Raw genomic sequence first — 18,878 nt, 5'->3', positions numbered from 1 at the left:
AGGAATTAGTGATGGTTAAATAGACATAATAAAATTTAACAACAGTTCTTTCAATAATTTTCCATTACATAAAAAAACTCTCCTTTGACCCTAAGCTGATACGTTTTTGCTAGTGTGGTACTTTATACATATTGTTCATAATTCTTTGATAATTTTGTTTTCATAATCATCATTATGATTAAAATGCATCAAAATGTTAAGGCGCTTGGCAACTCATGGTCGACCATCCACTGTATTACATCTCGATTCTATTATGATTAATTCCCGCTCAAAATTACCATTTATTATGACAAAATCATTTGCGAAATTTGGAACAAGATTCAAAGCCATATTACGGAGAGGAGCGTCAAAATCGGCTCTGCATGGTGTACCCATGTGGTGAATTGGTGTGACGAGTCAACGCTTTAACCTCGCTAGACAAACCCAACCGCCAATGGCTTTGTCGGTTAAGATTATTTATATAAACAAATGTCAAATCAGGTTAGAAGTGTTGTATATTTCATGCAGGTGTTCACCAGAATAGCCACGTGATGTCATGGTTACGAGTTTAGCCAATCGGGAAACACTGCCGCTGCACGAGTTTGGATCGAAGCAGACGACACTTACTTTACCAAATGCACCGGTGCATGTTAAATTAATTTCGACAAGCTGTTTAAAATTCATTTAAAATCGAGATAACGATGGGCCTAGACCCCTATTCCCATGTTTATAATATTCACGCTCCACTTTGAACGCCGCGTTTAAAACTTTGGTATGTCATGTGCATTATGAAGACTTTTCACGAAGAAACATTTTTCAGCTTGATTTCCTGCCCTGCCGCATGTTTTCACTCTGGAGAGGACGTTGACCAAAACGACATGGTAAGTGCAGCAATATGTAATTAAACAATCTGTTGGTGAACATATAATTATGTAAACGAATACTCGCTGTGGCTGTAAGGATTCGCAGATGATGTGATGTTATATTCGATACAAAACAGCACCAGGGCACCAGGCCGGTAAGAGCGTTTCTCTGTCACTGTGTGTGTGTGCGTGCGTGCATGCGGGGGTAGGGTAGATTGTCCCATGTCCTTAATGAATGAAGCATATTATTTAATGTAAGAATACAGCATGTACATAAAACATATTGATTCTAAATTCTGTTTATGTTCTTACACCTGCCCAGAAATACATAGAAACTGTGGACAATAATTTGTGGCCAGTAATTTGAAGACATTTTCCAGACAATGACTATATATTTCAAGACGACAATGCGCCCGTTCATAGGGCAAATATTGTGAAAATATTCATCGCCGACAATGCCATAAACACGATGGATTGCCCAGCACAATCACCGGATTTAAATGTTATAGAAAATGTTTGGCTAAAACTAAAGAAAAAACTACAGGTCACCGTAAACGACATCACTAACCAAGATCAGCTGTTTGAAGCGATCCATATCACTTGGCAGGACATTGAGCTAGACTTTATTCGTGGCCTTAATGAATCTATTCCACGCCGGATATCTAAAGTTCTGACTATGAAAGGGCATCTTACCAAGTATTAAGGTATGTAGATAATTTTTTCATTAATAAATGACGCTCTGTAAAAGCAAGTCGATATGTAAACAAACGGCGGCCATTTTGGATCGTACGAATATAACTGGCACGGCACTGTATGTCGTTGGTGTTTTCAACTTGACCAGTTACACAATTATAATTATATTTCAACCGCATTACGACGGGAAGACCAAGGATGGGTTTCACACATTTTACCCAATTTGGGTACAAGACCGGATTTTCGTCGGAGGAGCGTACGTTTTGACATGGTTTCTCCATACAACACCAGTGATGTAAACAACAGAAAACAGTTTCGTTGCCGTCATAACGGCTTCCTGAACACAATTATGCAGTGTTAATATATTTGGTTTTTTTAGATAATGAATGAATGAGTATGACTTTTACGCCGATTTTAGCAATATTCCAGCAATATCACGGCGGAGGACACCAGAAATAGGCTTCACACATTGTACCCATGTCGGGATTCGAACCCGCGTGTGCACACTATATACACACCGAATTATTGCTTGCAATATTTTTGTCCAGCTCCGCTATGAAAGGTGTAGTAGCATCAATTCATGCTGTTTTCTTCGTGAAACATTCAAACTGTTGGTTTAATATCAATAAAACTTAAAACGAGTTTAGGTCCGTCGATTCATCAGTCGAGGGTAGTTGTTTTGTCCGCTGTAAGCAACCGCAAACTTAGTACCAGTGTCTCAATAGGGAGGGATGAGGTTAGGTGTCACTTTTACCTTCGGAATTGTTATCAATAAATCTTCACACGGTGAGACTTTGCTTAACCATTGACCGACATCTACAATTATACAAAGATTAAAAGAACAATTTTATATTCAATATACATGGCAATTGGTTTGTTTGGAATTTTGTTCTGTCAAAGATTAATCTAAAATAATTGCTGTATATTATAATGAAATTTGAAATTGCCGAGAATACTGTCGATGCATTAAATGGCCTGAAGTGTAAAGCTAGATTGTTTTTATATTTTAATGTAAAGAACTCGAATAGAACTTTGTTACTGATCGTGATATAAAGATCAGTTGTCAAGGTCATCGGTTGTTTTGCAGTTTGTACATTGATCACTGTGGTGTTTAGTTCTGCAAGGGATCTGTGAATTCTTGAACTTATTTTGTCTAAATGGGTCGAGTAAGAAAGAAATGTGCTATTTAGTAATACTTTTAGTGTGAATGGATTTATGTCCATACAGATTTACAATTTGGAATATAAATTTTGAAATTAGATGCTAATTTATAATAATGTTTTGATCCTCTTGCTTAGTTTAAGAGTTTTAGAGTTGGCGGGGGTAGATAATAGGTCCGATAATGCAAGTAACGTGTTGAGGGAGGTTCCATTTCTTGCCCTTTAGGATTACTTAAGAATGGACTTTTACTTTGTGTGAGTTCATTGAATGTGGTCCAAACGAAATGAACGTTGGTGCTCTACTGGCGGATATGGTGGCTGCATGGGGTAACAATTAACTTGCCTTTACATGTGTTTGTGACGGCTACCACCGGTGGTGCAGGGTACGCTCACCTTTTCGCGAAAACCTGGGGCCATCACTATTCTCGAGTGATTCATAAACACATGAAATCGTACAATCGACTCTGCTTTTAGCAGAGATTTCTTTTGAATGTGGTAAGGTCGCTTTTATTTATTTGAAGAAGAATGGGGACAGGACTTTGTTGGATTGCGGTAGGGTCGGAGGTTTTAGATGGAGACTTTAGTGGTGGAGGTTGAATTGAAAGCTGTTGGCGAGTCGGACGTTGTGCTGATGTTGATGCCGGGATGTTGCTGTCGGTGTCGCTGATAATACATGCTACGGCCGATTGTACCATGAAATAATGTGAATGAATGAATCATAACGAGTGCGTCTTTTAATGTTTTGGCTCCAGCTCAGGTGCTTGAAACCCTATCATGATCAGTTCGTCGTATGTTTTAGCTTCAGTTGTGACATCCCACTTCCTGCAATAAAGTCTTATTATAACGTAATGTATCAGTACCTTTTAAGACGCACCACTTCCTATTAAAATGAGTTATACTGTTAATGTTTTAGCTCAAGTTGGGATCAAACTGTGCGATTCAAATTGACACTTCGAAAAAACACGAAGAACGCATTGAAGATATCGGGTTAGAAATGCTCTTAATCGCGACAGCGATCCACATAACTATGGAGTCGATAGCTTACAATATATTTCTTTCCGAGTCCATGCTGAAGAAGTGTGAAACAACATACTTTTTCGATAATTTGGGAAGGATTTACACGGAAGGTGTCGGCAGGCTCTATAGTAATGATCGTGACCTTATTAATAACCCAGGGGCAGTTAATCTTATTGATTTAACAAGGAAATACATGTGATCAAATATGCGTGTGGTATATTTGGGTAAAGAGTATATTTAATTTTTTTCTAGCAAAAGTAATTGTGTTTGGTTTCGTTTTCAAAACAACACCTAGGTTATCTATATTACTGAAAGACAAATATTTGTCATACAAGTGATTAAATAGTATCTGTTGAATAATTGCATTCTTTAAAAACCGGTGTTTAACGACAAAGATGTATTCCATTATATATAGCAATTAAGTGATATTTTGAGAGCAAAAGTTCAGCACATATTTTCGTATCGTATTTTCGAGAATGGCGATTTGAAAAATCAAGTATAAAATGGGTTCCCATGCTCATTTAGGTTTAAAATGTCGTAAAGAGGTAACATATTTTGAACATTATCCATTCACTTTCCAATATATTTTCGCAGTATGTGTTTATTGAATGGAATTTACTGAACAATATGAAATATACTTTTTTCACCACAATAATCTTTGAATTTTACATTCAATGGACCGATTTTAAAATAACAAATGTTATATAAGTGTACATTTCCCGTTTTATGTTAAGAAACTATAGATACATGAGACCATTCAGGCAATAAAATGATTTTAAAGGATAGGGTCACCGGATAAATACCAGTAAATGACCCTCAGCAATGCTGTCAGACAAACCAAACGCCACCGAGCTACGTTCGGGGATACATTTCACACAGCCCGATTTAAATTAAATCAGCCAAATCAGTTTATTAGTTCTACTTAATTTAAAAGGATAGAAAAGCACTGCATTATTATATGTAAGTTTACGTTAACTTGTGGCGTGTTCCATGAGACAACATAACTTGACAATTCCTAAACCATCTTCCTTTGTGAACGAAAGTGTCACTTTCAAATTTTGATAAGAATTATGGATCTAGATAGGTTTAAAAAAATTACATCATCTACATACAAATAGCTTGAAATTGAATTTGAGTCCTTTGTTTATTCGTGAAATATATTGAATGTAAATGACAAAAGAAGCTTAGATTGTCATTGTAACTCGCTCGTGGGTGCGCTGCTTCCTGAACAATTTTTGTTTTGATTGTTTCCAGTAATATGTTAGTGATTTCTCTATAAACTTGACATTTGAGAAAAACACAAAAACAGCCAGTATTGTGAAACTGACCCAGCATACATCACGTAACACCAGACCTGAACGCGCATCTTAAATGCTGAACGCCTGCTATTCGATCGTAGGTCTCGTCATTGTCATTTAAAATAAAGTCCCTTAATTACTTTCGTCCTTGACTTTGTACACGATGTGTTTACATAAAGCCCTGCTCTCTCGCGAGAGGATCATTAGAAGGGGAAACAGTGAAGTATCTTCTTTGCACATTATTTCAATTCTAATAACTATTATGTGGTAACACTACACTTATTGATTATAACTTTTTTGTGTTTGAAAAATGCCTTTGCACAGCACAGCGTTCGCTCGTCACGCCGAAGACCCGGGTTCGATTTCCGACATGGGTACAATGTGTGAAGCCCATTTCTGGTGTCCCCCGCCGTAGTGTGGTTGGAAGATTGCTAAAAGCGGCATAAAACCATACTTACTCACTTCGATGGCATACGAATGCTATTTGTGTTCGGGTAGTCATGGTATCATTTATCATAAGAACTAAACGTCTACATATTGGACATATGTAGCATTGAACGGACTGTCACACAAAAAGTTGCGTGATAAACAGTGTGGCCTGACATTGGATTATGAATTCCGTGTCACTTCTCCATGTTGTTGTTATTGTCTGGGACATACCCGTGACATCACTGGAAAACACCCCGCTTTATTAATCTCTAACACAAATGAGTTCTCTTAAACTACAGCTTGGAGGGAACATACACAATTTAAAATTGTTAAAAAGGAACCCCAAGAAAGCATTCATTTGGCTCTAAGACAAGATTTTTATTTTATCATAATGCACCGTGAAAAAAAACAAAATGAAAACTATTTAAAACGTCAAAACGAAATTACAGTTGGTCTACACGGAAATCATTTTGTCATTCAGAAATCGATTATGAATTTACCTATATATTGCGTGTAGATCTAATGTTATAATTACTGAACCATGCGAGATTCTAATATATGCGGCTAAAGAATTAAAAAGGTTGTTTAATATTGGGACTATTTTGACAGTTTTCTCACTGTAATGCACTTACTCAATTAAATGCAATTTTTTGGGGGGGAATATCAAACCTTTAAACAGCTATGAAAAGCACATTCGTCAACATACCAAAAATAAAAACCGGCCCCAAATATTCTAACAGTGTTAGTCTAGTGATAAACGGTCTCATTCACTCGTCGGTTGCCGTGGTAATCTTCCCATTCGTGATGTACTAGTCTACTTTCTAGTTCTGTCAAAGAGAATATATTATTATTATTTGGAAACTGAAATCACGTGTATCCATTATACGACCACAATATTAGATCAGCTGTTTGACGTGACGTCATCCACGTCACAACACGCGAGGTCAAATCACAGACGCGGGAAATCATCGACCGTCTATTTAGCCTACACAAATAAAATTGAAGATTGTAACGTCATTGAACGAAAAAGAATAAAGCGTTTACTCACTGCTCACTTTTCAGATAACATATCAAATAAGAGTTGAAGACTTGCAATAGATCATTATACGTTAGACAGATACGTAAATTGAGAGTAGTCTACAGAATTTTTTTTGTAAATTCAATATTAATTGAATCTAATATCCATGGCAGAATGTTGGAAATACGAGCAGTCGTCCTATGATAATGTATTCCATTTTCTGAGGAGATCTATAATGTGTATTTGATGATGTATATACATACATAATTGATTATCAATTATCTTGTACAATCACAGCATGTATTGTACCATGACTCGCGGAAAATACTATTATTTCAGCAAATCAATCATAGCGCCATTATCACAGTTTCAGTGTAAGGAAAAACAAATCCAAATCGAACCTTACAGCACATTGTATCCATAAGCGGTTAACCCAAATGCAAAAACAAGGTATTGCTGTTATCATATTAGAACCCGTGAAGATCCGGGGTAGAATAGGTCTTCAGCAACCCATGCTTTCCGTAAAAGGTGACAATGCTTGTCGTAAGCGGCGACTAACGGGATCGGGTGGTCAGGCTCGCTGACTTGGTTGATGCATTTCATCGTATTCCCAATTGTGTGGATCGCTGCTCATGATGTCAATCACTGAATTGTCTGGTCCAGGCTTGAATATTTACAGACCGCCGTCATATAGCTTGAATATTGCTGAGTGCGGCGTTAAACAACAAACAAACATCATTTTAGAAGTTATGTCGATGTATTCAATTGTTGTTTTATGTTTGTGTCGCGTGTACTGTCGACAGAAACGAGGGCCGAGCTACCACATGTGAAACCGACCTTGACACAATTTGTTTACAATATAGCGTCGACTGACGTCAGATGTCGTGGCCACACTTTTGAAATCTCCTTTTGAGACAAAATGTGAAACGGTTAGGGCAATTTATTCACACGGTCAGGTAGTTAGAGCAATAACACATGACTATTAGTCATTTCATATGAAAAATGCACCAGTTATTTGTCGAAACGGGCGAGCATGTAGGACAACTGGTAGACAAGAAATCGCGGCACTGTTATGATGCGAACGTGCCCTGTCGATCACTTCGGGCTTGTCCATTCAATGTTTATGTTTTGATCATGGACTTGCTGCCCATAAATATCCACTATACGGCCGTAATATTAACGATCATAGCTATCATTCCACATCTCAGGTTTGAATACTGTCTGTAAATCAGCATCATAAACAGAAAGACAATCTGCACTATCGCTTCGTCTCTTGTCCAGTGCTAAATCGACCCGTGAAGATCCGGGGTAGAATAGGTATTCACCACCCATTCTTGCCGTAAAAGGCGACTATGCTTGTCGTAAGAGGCGACGAACGGGATCGGGTGGTCAAGCTCGCTGACTTGGTTGATGCATGTCATCGATCCCAATTGCGTGGATCGATGCTCGTGATACTAATCACTGGACTGTCTGGTCCGGACGCGATTATTTACAGACTGCCGTCATGTAGCTGGAATATTGTTGAGTGCGGCGTTAACAACAAACAAACAAGCACTTCATATAATGAGTTGATTTCTAATGTTTCAGCCCCAGTTGTGACGCTCCACTTCATATACCGAGTTGCTCTCTAGTGTTTCAGCTGCAGTTGCGATGCACCACTTCATATAATGAGTTGTTCTCTAATGTTTCAGGTGAGGTTGTGAGCACAACTTCATATTAGTCTAATGTTTCAGGTCCAGTTGTGATGCTCCACATCAAACATCATCTAACCACCATCAGCCTTCAAGACTTAATTCAAGATACTATTATCGACACCACTAAAGTTTCTTATTCTGCCTGACCTCCTGGCTCCCAGCTCAAGGGTCCCAAGCGACCAGCCACCATTGTTACTCAGCTCCCACGGACACACACCCCTCAACTCGGCTTTTTCAAACGACTTTTTTTTACTGCCACTCTTTTTTCTTATGGATTCATCTTTTTCTGCATGGGTAAATATGACATCCCCCTATTATCCACATCCATTTTCTCCACCTCCGATAATAACGATTTCCCACCCCCAATTTTGGACAAGACCTGGGATCAATCACTCCCTCCCAACCCATCACTAAACGCACGCACGCACGCACGCACGCACGCACGCACGCACGCACGCACGCACGCACGCACGCACACTTTGCCTCTTAAAATCTAATATCAACTTTAAATATGTCAACATTTGCGGCCGAGGCTTCAAAATTACTTTTCCTCATCAAACCTCACTAAATACAGCTTCCAGATCCCCTATCATCCACGGGTTAAACATAAATTGGCAAACCTCTCGCTGGCAGTCACAAATACAGGGAGTTATATATCTCGACAGCAAAGACACCACACAAGACATCCAGAATGTATACAATTAGCCAACCAAATCCACACACAACCCCAAATTACAGACTTAAAAGCTAACAACAGAAAACAATCATCACCAGATAGAACAGTCACACAAACAGTTTTCATCATCTTCAAAACAACAACACTCCCAACTCACATCACCTAAAATTTAAAGTCCACCCTATCAGAAAGAAACCCACACAATGTCAACACTGTCATTTTCGGCCATAAATCAATCAACTGCAAAAACCTCCCCCTATGTCCCAAGTGTGTGTCCCAAAATCATGCCATTCAAGAATGCACTTGGGACCCTACTGCATAAATTGCCAAGCCAAAGGCCACATATCCAACCAAAATAATATCCCATCAAACACCAACATATCCTAAAACCCAACACAAATATTAAACAATCAGACCTCCCCAAACCAGCGACCATCCCCTCATACAATTGCACAGCTGATGATCAAGAGGACAACTTTTACCCACTCACGGACCAAACCCTAGACACATGGTTCAGCTCAGTTCATCCCTCCTACCGGCCAACCCAAACAACAAAGCCCTCCACACAAAACTCGCCATCGAGCCCAAACACACCAAACCTCAGTCACACACACAATAGTCTCAGCCAGCATCCTATGCAATGCAGACAGGCTCCCAAACACACACACACACACACACACACACACACACACACACACACACACACACACACACCACCACCACCACCAAGCACAACTCCCAATACCACAAACCAACACAATCACCTAAATATACTATAACCTAGCCACCCTATGCCACTCCCACGCACCCAACCGACTCCACATCCCCCAGGCCCCGAAATAACAACCAACACACCAACCATACCCCAACCCCGCCCCATCCCCAACTACATCACCAAAAACAGAGGAAAACTTATCTAGCCAACAAGATACAAAACAGCAAAACAGCATCCTCTGCAAACATCACCCCACAAAAACTACACTGCAACATGAACAAAATAGTTCAGTTTATAGCTGCCGCAATCCCTTTGAAACTACCCACTACCCCAGTGGTGAAGTGTAAGAATGAGTTGCGGGTGCTGTCCACACCCAATGATACCCCAGTTACCGTAGAAAGGCAGTTGTAGTGTCAGCTGTGGTCGTCTGGAAGTCTGATCTCCAGAGCACATATACTGCTAGATATTAAAAGCTCTCAGCTTCAGGTTGAAATGAATAGATACGCTGTCTCCATTTGACCTTTGATTTAGCATAATAGTCAGAGCAACGATTTGGAGTTATGTACCTCTGTGGTGTGTACCCGTTCTGGCAAGTAACTTTTGTACAGGTTTATAACAATTTGCGCATCACTACCAAAGGAGCATTGTGGAAAACAAAATCAAGATTCTATAGTTTATATTGAAATGTACCACCTCCACTAACAATGATTTATTCTTTTAATGTTTTAGATCCAATTCAGACGTGCAAAATCCTTTCTGAATGACTATTTGACTATTGTGCTAAATTCAGCTCCAGTTATGATGCTCTACTTCATATTAGTTGGTCTCTAATGTTTCAGGTTCAGTTGTGATGCTCCACTTCATATAATGAGTTGGTCTCTTATGTTTCAGGTCCAGTTGTGAGTACCACTTCATATTAGTTAGTCTCTTATGTTTCAGGTCCAGTCGTGAGCACCACTTCAGATAATAAGTTGGTCTCTTATGTTTAAGGTCCAATTGTGAGTACCACTTTATATTAGTTGGTCTCTAATGTTTCAGGTCCAGTTGTGATGCTCCACTTCATATTAGTTGGTCTCTAATGTTTTAGCTCCAGTTGCGAGTACCACTTCATATAATGAGTTGGTCTCTAATGTTTCAGGTCCAGTTGTGAGCACCATTTTATTTTAGTTGGTCTCTAATGTTTCAGGTCCGTTTGTGAACACCACTTTATATTAGTTGATCTCTAATGTTTCAGGTCAAGTTGGGAGCACCACTTCATATAATCAGTTGTTCTCCAATGTTTCAGGTCCAGTTGTAATCCTCCACTTCATATTAGTTGGTCTCTAATGATTCAGCTCCAGCTGTGATACTCCACTTCATATTAGTTGTTCTACAATGTTTCAGCTCCAGTTGTGATGCTCCACTTCATATTAGTTAGTCTCTCATGTTTCAGGTCCAGTTCTGAGCACCACTTTTTATAAGTTGGTCTCTGATATTTCAGGTCCGTCTGTGAGCACCACTTCATATTAGTTGGTCTCAAATGTTTCAGGTCCAGTTGTGATGCTCCACTTCATATTAGTTGTTCTACAATGTTTCAGATCCTTTTGTGAGCACCACTTTATATTAGTTGGTCTCCAATTTTTTAGCTTCAATTATGATGCACCACTTCATATAATGAGTTTGTCTCTAATGTTTCAGCTACAGATGTTATGCACCACTTCATATAACCAGTTGGTCTCCAATGTTTCAGCTCCAATTGTGACGAACCACTTCATATTATGAGTTGGTCTCTACCTTTTCAGCTTCAGTGGTTACGCGCCACTTCCTACTGGTGTGGGCTGATTTTTTTATGATTCATATCCAGTTGAGACGCATCACATAGTCGAAGCCAATTATTTTTCCAGACAGTCATTTTGTCAAACTTATGGTTTATACTCGGTGCTACTTTAACTCCATATAGTTTCTATAGTCACAGTGAATTTTACTGAATGTAAGCATGCCCTTCTACAATTGTAGGTTATACCTAGACGACCAAGGTGCCTGGACATGGGTTACACATTGCAACTGTCCGTGGTCATGTGGGCTCCATTCTGAGAAAGCCATGCTATGCTGGACTTTCTCTGTGAAGAATGTGGTCAGTAGATATAGGGGTGTATTTTGCTGGTCCGAATGTTCCGAGTAGTGGAGAAAGTATAACCTTCCGCATTCATGGTGAAGTGTAAGAATGAGTTGCGGGTGCTGTCCACACCCAATGATACCCCAGTTACCGTAGAAAGGCAGTTGTAGTGTCAGCTGTGGTCGTCTGGAAGTCTGATCTCTAGAGCACATATACTGATAGATATTAAAAAGCTCTCAGCTTCAGGTTAAAATTAATAGATACACTGTCTCCATTTGACCTTTGATTTAGCATAATAGTCAGTGCAACGATTTGGAATTTTGGACCTCTGTGGTGTGTACCCGTTCTGGCAAGTACCTTTTGTACAGGTTTATAACGATTTGCGTATCACTACCAAAGGAGCATTGTGGAAAACAAAATCAAGATTCTATAGTTTATATTGAAATGTACCACCTCCACTAACAATGATTTATTCTTTTAATGTTTAAGACCAATTAGGACGTGCAAAATCCTTTCTGAATGACTATTTGACTATTGTGCTAAATTCAGCTCCAGTTATGATGCTCTACTTTATATTAGTTGGTCTCTAATGTTTCAGGTTCAGTTGTGATGCTCCACTTCATATAATGAGTTGGTCTCTTATGTTTCAGGTCCAGTTGTGAGTACCACTTCATATTAGTTAGTCTCTTATGTTTCAGGTCCAGTCGTGAGCACCACTTCAGATAATAAGTTGGTCTCTTATGTTTAAGGTCCAATTGTGAGTACCACTTTATATTAGTTGGTCTCTAATGTTTCAGGTCCAGTTGTGATGCTCCACTTCATATTAGTTGGTCTCTAATGTTTTAGCTCCAGTTGCGAGTACCACTTCATATAATGAGTTGGTCTCTAATGTTTCAGGTCCAGTTGTGAGCACCATTTTATTTTAGTTGGTCTCTAATGTTTCAGGTCCGTTTGTGAACACCACTTTATATTAGTTGATCTCTAATGTTTCAGGTCAAGTTGGGAGCACCACTTCATATAATCAGTTGTTCTCCAATGTTTCAGGTCCAGTTGTAATCCTCCACTTCATATTAGTTGGTCTCTAATGATTCAGCTCCAGCTGTGATACTCCACTTCATATTAGTTGTTCTACAATGTTTCAGCTCCAGTTGTGATGCTCCACTTCATATTAGTTAGTCTCTCATGTTTCAGGTCCAGTTCTGAGCACCACTTTTTATAAGTTGGTCTCTGATATTTCAGGTCCGTCTGTGAGCACCACTTCATATTAGTTGGTCTCAAATGTTTCAGGTCCAGTTGTGATGCTCCACTTCATATTAGTTGTTCTACAATGTTTCAGATCCTTTTGTGAGCACCACTTTATATTAGTTGGTCTCCAATTTTTTAGCTTCAATTATGATGCACCACTTCATATAATGAGTTTGTCTCTAATGTTTCAGCTACAGATGTTATGCACCACTTCATATAATCAGTTGGTCTCCAATGTTTCAGCTCCAATTGTGACGAACCACTTCATATTATGAGTTGGTCTCTACCTTTTCAGCTTCAGTGGTTACGCGCCACTTCCTACTTGTGTGGGCTGATTTTTTTATGATTCATATCCAGTTGAGACGCATCACATAGTCGAAGCCAATTATTTTTCCAGACAGTCATTTTGTCAAACTTCTGGTTTATACTCGGTGCTACTTTAACTCCATATAGTTTCTATAGTCACAGTGAATTTTACTGAATGTAAGCATGCCCTTCTACAATTGTAGGTTATACCTAGACGACCAAGGTGCCTGGACATGGGTTACACATTGCAACTGTCCGTGGTCATGTGGGCTCCATTCTGAGAAAGCCATGCTATGCTGGACTTTCTCTGTGAAGAATGTGGTCAGTAGATATAGGGGTGTATTTTGCTGGTCCGAATGTTCCGAGTAGTGGAGAAAGTATAACCTTCCGCATTCATGGTGAAGTGTAAGAATGAGTTGCGGGTGCTGTCCACACCCAATGATACCCCAGTTACCGTAGAAAGGCAGTTGTAGTGTCAGCTGTGGTCGTCTGGAAGTCTGATCTCTAGAGCACATATACTGATAGATATTAAAAAGCTCTCAGCTTCAGGTTAAAATTAATAGATACACTGTCTCCATTTGACCTTTGATTTAGCATAATAGTCAGTGCAACGATTTGGAATTTTGGACCTCTGTGGTGTGTACCCGTTCTGGCAAGTACCTTTTGTACAGGTTTATAACGATTTGCGTATCACTACCAAAGGAGCATTGTGGAAAACAAAATCAAGATTCTATAGTTTATATTGAAATGTACCACCTCCACTAACAATGATTTATTCTTTTAATGTTTAAGACCAATTAGGACGTGCAAAATCCTTTCTGAATGACTATTTGACTATTGTGCTAAATTCAGCTCCAGTTATGATGCTCTACTTTATATTAGTTGGTCTCTAATGTTTCAGGTTCAGTTGTGATGCTCCACTTCATATAATGAGTTGGTCTCTTATGTTTCAGGTCCAGTTGTGAGTACCACTTCATATTAGTTAGTCTCTTATGTTTCAGGTCCAGTCGTGAGCACCACTTCAGATAATAAGTTGGTCTCTTATGTTTCAGGTCCAATTGTGAGTACCACTTTATATTAGTTGGTCTCAAATGTTTCAGGTCCAGTTGTGATGCTCCACTTCATATTAGTTGGTCTCTAATGTTTTAGCTCCAGTTGCGAGTACCACTTCATATAATGAGTTGGTCTCTAATGTTTCAGGTCCAGTTGTGAGCACCACTTTATTTTAGTTGGTCTCTAATGTTTCAGGTCCGTTTGTGAACACCACTTTATATTAGTTGATCTCTAATGTTTCAGGTCAAGTTGGGAGCACCACTTCATATAATCAGTTGTTCTCCAATGTTTCAGGTCCAGTTGTAATCCTCCACTTCATATTAGTTGGTCTCTAATGATTCAGCTCCAGTTGTGATACTCCACTTCATATTAGTTGTTCTACAATGTTTCAGCTCCAGTTGTGATGCTCCACTTCATATTAGTTAGTCTCTCATGTTTCAGGTCCAGTTCTGAGCACCACTTTTTATTAGTTGGTCTCTGATATTTCAGGTCCGTCTGTGAGCACCACTTCATATTAGTTGGTCTCAAATGTTTCAGGTCCAGTTGTGATGCTCCACTTCATATTAGTTGTTCTACAATGTTTCAGATCCTTTTGTGAGCACCACTTTATATTAGTTGGTCTCCAATTTTTTAGCTTCAATTATGATGCACCACTTCATATAATGAGTTTGTCTCTAATGTTTCAGCTACAGATGTTATGCACCACTTCATATAATCAGTTGGTCTCCAATGTTTCAGCTCCAATTGTGACGAACCACTTCATATTATGAGTTGGTCTCTACCTTTTCAGCTTCAGTGGTTACGTGCCACTTTCTACTGGTGTGGGCTGATTTTTTTATGATTCGTATCCAGTTGAGACGCATCACATAGACGAAGCCGATTATTTTTCCAGACAGAGTCATTTTGTCAAACTTATGGTTTAAACTCGGTGCTACTTTAACTCCATATAGTTTCTATAGTCACAGTGAATTTTACTGAATGTAAGCATGCCCTTCTACAATTGTAGGTTATACCTAGACGACCAAGGTGCCTGGACATGGGTTACACATTGCAACTGTCCGTGGTCATGTGGGCTCCATTCTGAGAAAGCCATGCTATGCTGGACTTTCTCTGTGAAGAATGTGGTCAGTAGATATAGGGGTGTATTTTGCTGGTCCGAATGTTCCGAGTAGTGGAGAAAGTATAACCTTCCGCATTCATGGTGAAGTGTAAGAATGAGTTGCGGGTGCTGTCCACACCCAATGATACCCCAGTTACCGTAGAAAGGCAGTTGTAGTGTCAGCTGTGGTCGTCTGGAAGTCTGATCTCTAGAGCACATATACTGATAGATATTAAAAAGCTCTCAGCTTCAGGTTAAAATTAATAGATACACTGTCTCCGTTTGACCTTTGATTTAGCATAATAGTCAGTGCAACGATTTGGAATTTTGGACCTCTGTGGTGTGTACCCGTTCTGGCAAGTACCTTTTGTACAGGTTTATAACGATTTGCGTATCACTACCAAAGGAGCATTGTGGAAAACAAAATCAAGATTCTATAGTTTATATTGAAATGTACCACCTCCACTAACAATGATTTATTCTTTTAATGTTTTAGATCCAATTCAGACGTGCAAAATCCTTTCTGAATGACTATTTGACTATTGTGCTAAATTCAGCTCCAGTTATGATGCTCTACTTTATATTAGTTGGTCTCTAATGTTTCAGGTTCAGTTGTGATGCTCCACTTCATATAATGAGTTGGTCTCTTATGTTTCAGGTCCAGTTGTGAGTACCACTTTATATTAGTTGGTCTCTTATGTTTCAGGTCCAATTGTGAGTACCACTTTATATTAGTTGGTCTCAAATGTTTCAGGTCCAGTTGTGATGCTCCACTTCATATTAGTTGGTCTCTAATGTTTTAGCTCCAGTTGCGAGTACCACTTCATATAATGAGTTGGTCTCTAATGTTTCAGGTCCAGTTGTGAGCACCACTTTATTTTAGTTGGTCTCTAATGTTTCAGGTCCGTTTGTGAACACCACTTTATATTAGTTGATCTCTAATGTTTCAGGTCAAGTTGGGAGCACCACTTCATATAATCAGTTGTTCTCCAATGTTTCAGGTCCAGTTGTAATCCTCCACTTCATATTAGTTGGTCTCTAATGATTCAGCTCCAGTTGTGATACTCCACTTCATATTAGTTGTTCTACAATGTTTCGGCTCCAGTTGTGATGCTCCACTTCATATTAGTTAGTCTCTCATGTTTCAGGTCCAGTTCTGAGCACCACTTTTTATAAGTTGGTCTCTGATATTTCAGGTCCGTCTGTGAGCACCACTTCATATTAGTTGGTCTCAAATGTTTCAGGTCCAGTTGTGATGCTCCACTTCATATTAGTTGTTCTACAATGTTTCAGATCCTTTTGTGAGCACCACTTTATATTAGTTGGTCTCCAATTTTTTAGCTTCAATTATGATGCACCACTTCATATAATGAGTTTGTCTCTAATGTTTCAGCTACAGATGTTATGCACCACTTCATATAATCAGTTGGTCTCCAATGTTTCAGCTCCAATTGTGACGAACCACTTCATATTATGAGTTGGTCTCTACCTTTTCAGCTTCAGTGGTTACGCGCCACTTCCTACTGGTGTGGGCTGATTTTTTTATGATTCATATCCAGTTGAGACGCATCACATAGACGAAGCCGATTATTTTTCCAGACAGAGTCATTTTGTCAAACTTATGGTTTAATCTCGGTGCTACTTTAACTCCATATAGTTTCTATAGTCACAGTGAATTTTTACTGAATGTAAGCATGCCCTTCTACAATTGTAGGTTATACCTAGACGACCAAGGTGCCTGGACATGGGTTACACATTGCAACTGTCCGTGGTCATGTGGGCTCCATTCTGAGAAAGCCATGCTATGCTGGACTTTCTCTGTGAAGAATGTGGTCAGTAGATATAGGGGTGTATTTTGCTGGTCCGAATGTTCCGAGTAGTGGAGAAAGTATAACCTTCCGCATTCATGGTGAAGTGTAAGAATGAGTTGCGGGTGCTGTCCACACCCAATGATACCCCAGTTACCGTAGAAAGGCAGTTGTAGTGTCAGCTGTGGTCGTCTGGAAGTCTGATCTCTAGAGCACATATACTGATAGATATTAAAAAGCTCTCAGCTTCAGGTTAAAATTAATAGATACACTGTCTCCGTTTGACCTTTGATTTAGCATAATAGTCAGTGCAACGATTTGGAATTTTGGACCTCTGTGGTGTGTACCCGTTCTGGCAAGTACCTTTTGTACAGGTTTATAACGATTTGCGTATCACTACCAAAGGAGCATTGTGGAAAACAAAATCAAGATTCTATAGTTTATATTGAAATGTACCACCTCCACTAACAATGATTTATTCTTTTAATGTTTTAGATCCAATTCAGACGTGCAAAATCCTTTCTGAATGACTATTTGACTATTGTGCTAAAATCAGCTCCAGTTATGATGCTCTACTTCATATTAGTTCGTCTCTAATGTTTCAGGTTCAGTTGTGATGCTCCACTTCATATAATGAGTTGGTCTCTTATGTTTCAGGTCCAGTTGTGAGTACCACTTCATATTAGTTAGTCTCTTATGTTTCAGGTCCAGTCGTGAGCACCACTTCAGATAATAAGTTGGTCTCTTATGTTTCAGGTCCAATTGTGAGTACCACTTTATATTAGTTGGTCTCAAATGTTTCAGGTCCAGTTGTGATGCTCCACTTCATATTAGTTGGTCTCTAATGTTTTAGCTCCAGTTGCGAGTACCACTTCATATAATGAGTTGGTCTCTAATGTTTCAGGTCCAGTTGTGAGCACCACTTTATTTTAGTTGGTCTCTAATGTTTCAGGTCCGTTTGTGAACACCACTTTATATTAGTTGATCTCTAATGTTTCAGGTCAAGTTGGGAGCACCACTTCATATAATCAGTTGTTCTCCAATGTTTCAGGTCCAGTTGTAATCCTCCACTTCATATTAGTTGGTCTCTAATGATTCAGCTCCAGTTGTGATACTCCACTTCATATTAGTTGTTCTACAATGTTTCGGCTCCAGTTGTGATGCTCCACTTCATATTAGTTAGTCTCTCATGTTTCAGGTCCAGTTCTGAGCACCACTTTTTATTAGTTGGTCTCTGATATTTCAGGTCCGTCTGTGAGCACCACTTCATATTAGTTGGTCTCAAATGTTTCAGGTCCAGTTGTGATGCTCCACTTCATATTAGTTGTTCTACAATGTTTCAGATCCTTTTGTGAGCACCACTTTATATTAGTTGGTCTCCAATTTTTTAGCTTCAATTATGATGCACCACTACATATAATGGGTTTGTCTCTAATGTTTCAGCTACAGATGTTATGCACCACTTCATATAATCAGTTGGTCTCCAATGTTTCAGCTCCAATTGTGACGAACCACTTCATATTATGAGTTGGTCTCTACCTTTTCAGCTTCAGTGGTTACGTGCCACTTTCTACTGGTGTGGGCTGATTTTTTTATGATTCGTATCCAGTTGAGACGCATCACATAGACGAAGCCGATTATTTTTCCAGACAGAGTCATTTTGTCAAACTTATGGTTTAAACTCGGTGCTACTTTAACTCCATATAGTTTCTATAGTCACAGTGAATTTT

The sequence above is a fragment of the Haliotis rufescens genome, unplaced genomic scaffold (genome assembly GCF_023055435.1).
Source record: "Haliotis rufescens isolate VD_foot unplaced genomic scaffold, xgHalRufe1.0.p SCAF_18, whole genome shotgun sequence".
NCBI lineage: Eukaryota > Metazoa > Mollusca > Gastropoda > Lepetellida > Haliotidae > Haliotis > Haliotis rufescens.
The sequence above is the reverse complement of the archived record's forward strand: the minus strand, read 5'-3'. Positions refer to the sequence as shown.